General features: G+C 35.5%; 1 long non-coding RNA gene across 1 annotated transcript; it reads right to left on the reverse strand.

Annotated features, from left to right (window-relative positions):
- Nucleotides 1–5614: 5614 nt before the first annotated feature.
- On the reverse strand, nucleotides 5615–6631 carry LOC134244452 (uncharacterized). The gene is made up of 3 exons (XR_009987228.1): nucleotides 6535–6631; nucleotides 6129–6252; nucleotides 5615–5663 (listed from the first exon to the last, which is right to left on the reverse strand). It is a non-coding gene; the product is annotated as an uncharacterized LOC134244452 (long non-coding RNA).
- Nucleotides 6632–7154: the final 523 nt, after the last annotated feature.

A 7154-nucleotide genomic window follows, 5' to 3' on the forward strand; every position in this document is an offset into this window, starting at 1 on the left:
AAACAAAACACATGTCTTAAAAGTGTATGACATCACCTATAAAGGAGGTAATATTTCTCTTTAAACTATTCATTTGGAAAAAATAAGCAAATTGTGTGTGAGGTGAGACTAACATGAATTGTGGTACATTGTAAGCATTTTGTTTTGGAAAAAAATTAATATACATGTATGTATAAAAGTTAACAAAAAGAGATACTATATGCAACAAAAACCTAAATAAACATTACAACTTTATGCCTATGCTTGTTTTTAAAATACGATAAACCAATAACAATATATCTTGAAGAATTATTCTCGTGCATAAAATTCTTTTAAAATATTAACATAACAATGAATCGGGATTTTTTTCTTTGATTTTCTTTGAAACAACAATTTCTTATTGACATTCGGAGAAAGGTGGGCTCTATCATGTTATTGAAATGCATCGATCTCAAACAATTTTCCCGATGAAACAGTTAGATATATTGCTATTTTATATTTGTGCATAAACAGATGTTTCTCGAAAATAACTTAATTTTTTTTTACATGAAAAGAAATTTGAAAATTCCACTACTATAGTAAAGATCTAAAAAAAAAAAACTCAGTAAAATTACATACCAATTTAAATCAGAAGAGAGAAAAAAAGTCATTGAGACTCAAGGGTGATATTAACAGAAATTGTGAGTCGCTTTGCTTTGTGTTAATGTTACGGTTCCGTAATTATTCCCGTTACTATGAGTAACATTTTCTGTGGAAATAAATAGTACAAGTTAAACAAAAACTCCCGGCAATATACTGGACTACAAAATGACAAATTATGTTTCGTTAATTGTATGTTTAATTCCATTAACAATTGTATATTTACCAGGTATATAATTGGGACGAGGTCGGTAATTAGTGACACCCGAATTTCCTCGACATCTTACATTCCCAAGTCACGCTTACACTGTTTATGATTGTTTTGTGTAGGCTTACAAAGTTCATGATCGATAAGTATCATCAATGTTTCCCACAGTAATTAGCCGCGCCCTAGGGTGCGTGTTTCCTTCGTCGGATCGATCGGCATGGCAGCATATCAACTAACAAACATGGCGGGTATTTTCACTTTGTCGTGACGTCACGACAATCGAGCCCGATGCCAATATAAGCCAGCGCAAATCGACTGACAGTCAGAATAGGTGTAGAATGGGTTTAGAATAGGTCAGAATATGTTCGATCATCGCATCGCCAGCATGGCTGGGAGCGATATCGATGGGTAATTACTATAACATAATTAAATATTAATTTTTGGGAGCTGATGAATTTTGTAGCATATTTTATTATTACTTTTTACTATTTATATTGAATTAGCCTGTAGGAGAAAATAAGTGGGAGGTAAAATAACTCTCCCATAAATATACCTGACTATAATATAATTGTATTGTAAAGAACTCCCAATATTTTGGGAAAAGACAAATACTGTTATGCTTTTATAAATTTATATGTAATTCCCTAAAACTTATTTCTCCCATTTAAGAATATTTTATTCCCATTCTGGGAGAGAAATAATATTTCTGCGGGAGTAAGAAATAGGGATAAACATTCAAAGAGATTGTGCAAATTAAATACAACAAGCAATAATATATTTTTATGAACTTTAATCCTGACTCATAGTTCTTTTGTCCAATATACAGAGTTGGGAGACCCACAAGTTGTCTCAAGGGAGAAAACCCCTGAACGGCAACATTGGTGTCAGAAGTGGGATTCATAAATTTTTATTCCCATTATCTGATTGGACATAAAACAAACAATTGAACAAGTAAATTCTTTATATCATAGAATAAATAAGTACTCCCAAAAGCAAAAATGTCAAGGGATAGTAGTCATTTAGAAGATTGGGAGAGATTGTTTTCAATCCAAGAGTCCCGGTAGAAGTAGAAAATTTATCCCATGAAGAAATCTGTCAAGATGAATCTTTGTCAAATCATACATCAGCTCCCAGTGTTTCTGAAAATATAAATGAACTTTTGTCAAGAGCTGTTGAAGGTTTGAAAAGAGATGTTCTATGCATGAATCAAAATTTTGAAGAACAATTATCCCAAATGAGACACGAGTCCCATCAATTACATGGGAGGTTGTCATCACTTGAAAATCATGGGGAAGCTATTGGTACACATACATATGGGAACTGTTCTAAAAATCCTAGTCAATCACCATTTCTAGGGGCTGGGGAGAGATTTGAATCTTTCAGGAAACCAATATCCCCAAGGGTGAACAGAAATGACAATAGCGTACATTCTCCCAATCAAGTAAAACCAACAGTCTCAATAAAGCCACAAACATATGATGGGGTGGAAGATTTTGAAGATTACTTGGAACAATTTCAAGTTTTAGTAGAATTGCATGGTTGGGATTATAGGACGAAATCTTTGTATCTTGCTAGTTGTTTAACTGGGAATGGAAGGGCAATTTTAGAGGAGCTCAATGAAGCTCAGATTAGGGATTTTGATTCCCTTGTTAAAGTTCTCAATATGCGTTTTGGATCAGTAGAAAAGTCAGAGATGTATCGGGCAAGACTGAAAAATAGGATAAAGGGAGAAAAAGAGTCCCTATCAGAATTAGCTCAGTCAATCAAGAAATTAATCAGACAATCCTACCCAACTGCTGATCCTAACCTTACAAACATTTTAGCCCCAGATCATTTTATTGACGCTCTCCCAGACCCGGATATGCGCCTTAGAATTCGGGAGGCAAGACCTAAAAATATTGGGGAAGCTGAAATTTTAGCAATTAGGTTAGAGACACATAAAATGGCAGACGCCCAAACAGGAAAGCCAGTCCATGCTGTCACTTCAAACACTGACTCCCAGAACCATCCCAACAATAAAAGGGAAGATTTAGTTATTTCTTTACTAAAAGACATACAAGACTCTTTGTCGAGTTTGAACAGTTCTGGTCAAAAGTCCCAAAATTATGGGAGATCCAGGTAAAACAGATTTTCAAACAATAGTCCCATACAGTTTAACAATTGGGAACATGACAGATATAGGTCAAGAAATGGTTATGGAAATAGATCTAATCAGGGGAATCAATACTCCCAGAGGCCATCCCCTCATAGAAATGACTCAGGTTTTCAAAGACAGGGAAAGCATCAAACGTCGAATTCATGGGGCGGAAATCGGCGCGAGTTGGGAACAAGCCCCAGAATAAACCATTAGACAATTGTAAAGGGGTTGATCCGGTATCAAACAAGTCTATAAAAAGTCAGAGTAGGGAGTTAGAAAGTGAATCTCAAAATAAACAAAGTTCCAAAAGTAAATTAGTGGGAGATGTCAAACAAAGAGATGAGGGAATTTTTATATCAGGGAAGATAGAAAATGTTAGAACAACAATATTAGTAGATACCGGATCTAGTGTGACTATTATAAGCCCAAAATTATTTGAAAGAATACAATTGGTAGAAAAGTCAAGTGTAAAATCTTGTAGTGTGAAATTAAGATCAGCAATGGAGAAGACATCCCAATTGTGGGAGAGTGTCTCCTTAATTTAGTCTTAGGGATATTGAAATTTCCCATACAGTTATTGTTGCAAACATTCAGAACAAATGTATTTTGGGTGTAGATTTTTTGAAAAAGTTTTCATGTGAGATTTGTTTGAAGAAAATGAAATTTGTTATTCAGGGAGAAGAAATCCCTTGTTTTAGTTATGAAAATAGTGTAGTTGATTGTTGTAGGGTTCTTTTGCTAGAAGATTTAGTGATTCCCCCAAACTGTGAATTTATTGCCCCTGCTAGGATAGAAAGTCCAAATTTTCAACAGGGTACAGCCGTAGTGGAACCCTCAGAAAAGTTTATGGGAAAACATGAATTATTGATTTCAAAAACTTTGGTAGAAGTAGATGGGGAAAATGTCCCAGTACGTTATATGAATTTAGGTGGCGAAAGTGTAAAGTTACACAAGGGTAGTGTAGTAGCCTTGATAGAAAGGGTTGAAGATATAGAGAATGGGGAAGATCTGAAAAACATAAGGGCTAATTGTAATGGGAATGACTCCCAGATGTCAAATCATTTACAACAAATTTTAGATAGGGTCCATACAAGCGTTAGCTCTGAAGAAAAACAGAGATTAGAAAAACTTTTAAGGGAATTTCAAACAAGTTTCTCCCTTTCATCAGTTGACATGGGTTCAACAGATTTAGTAGAGCATAACTTAAATACGGGAAATGCACTCCCGATTGAACAACTTCCTAGACGTATTCCTCTAGCTAAAATGGCTGAGGCCAAGAAGGAATTAAATGATATGTTAGATAGGGGGGTAATAGAGACATCAGACTGTCCATGGAGTTCTCCCATAGTCCTTGTTAAGAAAAAGGATGGGACAATCCGGTTCTGTATAGACTATAGAAAGTTAAATGATGTCACTATTAAGGATAGTTACCCCATACCTAGAATTGATACAACATTAGATGCCTTGTCAGGCTCAAAGTGGTTTTCTTCGATAGATCTTAAGAGTGGGTATTGGCAGGTGAAAATGTCACCTGGAGATAAACCCAAAACAGCTTTTTCAATCCCAGGGGGAGGTCACTGGCAATTTTTAAACATGCCATTTGGTTTATGTAATGCGGGAGCAACTTTTGAAAGACTAATGGAAAGAGTGTTATCAAATCTTTCTTGGAAAATATGCCTTGTCTATTTAGATGACATAATGATATTGTCTAAAACTTTTGAAGAGCATATTGATAATTTAAGACAAGTTTTTGGGCGACTGAGGGAGGCTAATTTGAAAATGAACCCAAAGAAATGTTTGTTGTTGCAAAAAGAAGTTCCATTTCTGGGACAAATTGTGAGCGAACATGGGATAGCCACTGATCCCTCAAAGATTGACTCAGTCAACAATTGGCCCATTCCTAGAAATGTTAAGGAAGTTCGAAGCTTCTTAGGTCTTTGTTCTTACTATAGGAAATTTATATACAAATTTTCTGATATGGCCAGACCATAACATAAACTTACAGAAGCAAATAGGAAGTTTATATGGGATAATAATTGCAATGTTGCATTTGACATGCTAAAGCGAGCATTAACTAGTTCTCCCATTCTTTCCTATCCTAATGAAGAAGGCTTATTCATTTTAGATACTGATGCCTCTAACATAGGCTTGGGAGCCGTTCTTTCCCAAGAACAAGGGGGAGTAGAAAAAGTCATAAGTTATTAAAGCAAGACATTCAGTGCTGCTGAACGTCGTTATTGTGTGACTAGAAGGGAGTTACTAGCTATTGTAAACTCAATAAAGCACTTTTACCACTATTTATATGGGAAGACATTCAAAGTTAGAACAGATCATGGGTCCCTATCTTGGTTGTTAAACTTCAAAAATCCAGAGGGTCAAATAGTACGTTGGTTTGAATTTTTGTCAATTGAATACCGGGCAGGTCGCACTCATAAAAATGCGGACGCTTTGTCCCGCAGACCTTGTCTCATGGGAGATTTAGATTGTTAGCATTGTAGTAAAGCAGAAGACAATTTTCATTAGATCAACACTTGCAAAATGAATCTCCCATGGAAAACCAAAGCCAAGTAAAGAAGGAAATGATTTCTGAAATTAAACAAAGTGATCTAACTACTAGTCCCAACATAAATATTTTTGTACCTGAAAACAAAGCTGCTACTACAATGTCTCAGGGAAACTCTCCAACCACTGGGATAAACCCTACGAGACAAGAAGAGTCTAAAATACTGCTAGAAAATGACAAACCAGAAAATGGTATTAAGGCTTTACAAAGTAAAGACTCAGATCTAAGGGAATTAATAAAATGGGTCAAATCTAAACAAAAAACCCTTTGGGAAGACATTTCCCATCTGAGTGAAACATGCAAATATTACTGGGCAAGATTTGATTCTCTCCATTATATAGATGATATATTATATCATAAATGGGAAAGTGCAACCAAAATTTCAAACTGTTCTCCCAAAATCTATCACTGGGAAAGTATTGAAAGATATACATTGTAATGTAACGGGCGGTCACTTGGGGTTCAATAAAACTCTGTCAAAGGCCCGAGACAAATATTTCTGGCACAAGATGTCCCAAGACGTAAAACATTTCTGTAAAAGCTGCGATAAATGTGCAGCTAGAAAATCTAATAAATTCCCAAAGGCCCCGTTACAAAAGTACCTGGTTGGTGCTTCAATGGAAAGATGGGCAGTGGATATATTAGGTCATTTACCAATGACTCACAGGAAAAATTCTTATCTTCTAGTTGTGGGAGATTACTTCACCAAATTGGTTGATGCCATCCCTATTAGAAATAAGAAATAAGTTACTGTAGCTCAGAAATTAATAAATCATGTAGTCTCCATTTTTGGAGTGTCAATGCAAATTCATTCAGATCAAGGGCAAACATTTGAATGTGATGTTTTTCAAGAAATGTGTAAAATACTGGATATAGACAAAACTCGTACTACTCCCTACAGACCTCAGTCTGATGGGATGATATAAAGGGCAAATAGAACAATTGAAAATATGTTTTCAGCATTTGTTAGCAAAAATCAACAAGATTGGGATGACCTGATACCCTTACTCATGTTGGCATATCGATCATCTTCTCATGAGGCCACGGGGGTAAGCCCTTGTGAAATGGTATTTGGGCGATCAGTCACACTCCCATTAGATTTAGTACTCGGTAGAGTAGACCCTGAAAATATGAATCAAATTTAAGTTCTGAATATGCCCAAAATCTATCAGAAAAGCTAAATAAAATACATGATTTTGCCCGAAATAAATTGAGCATATCTTTTGATAATATGTTACGGGATTACAAGGCAAAAATTCATCAAAATCTCTATAATCCAGGGGATGCTGTATGGGTCTTTTTCCCAAATCAAAATATGGGACTCCACAAAAAGTTATCCCTGAAATGGAAGGGACCGTACATTATTTTACAAAGAATAAATGATGTTCTTTACAGGATAGGGAAACATGCAAAGCATAAAGGGGATATTATTCACCACAATAGATGAAAACCATATCTGGGATCAAATAAGCCCACGTTGTTCGAATCTCATGCATAGACTCCCTCCTTCAAAGTATAAATGGGATATTTGTAAAATCATACAAATAGATAATTCCCATGCTAAAGATTTCTTACTGATAAAGCCATCCGTAGATGAATCAAGGACCAGGAACCATAAAAGAAGACAA

This window comes from Saccostrea cucullata, unplaced genomic scaffold (assembly GCF_032062105.1).
Source record: "Saccostrea cucullata isolate Sc308-1 unplaced genomic scaffold, CSIRO_AGI_Scuc_v1 ctg13549, whole genome shotgun sequence".
In the NCBI taxonomy this organism is placed as follows: Eukaryota; Metazoa; Mollusca; class Bivalvia; order Ostreida; family Ostreidae; genus Saccostrea; species Saccostrea cuccullata.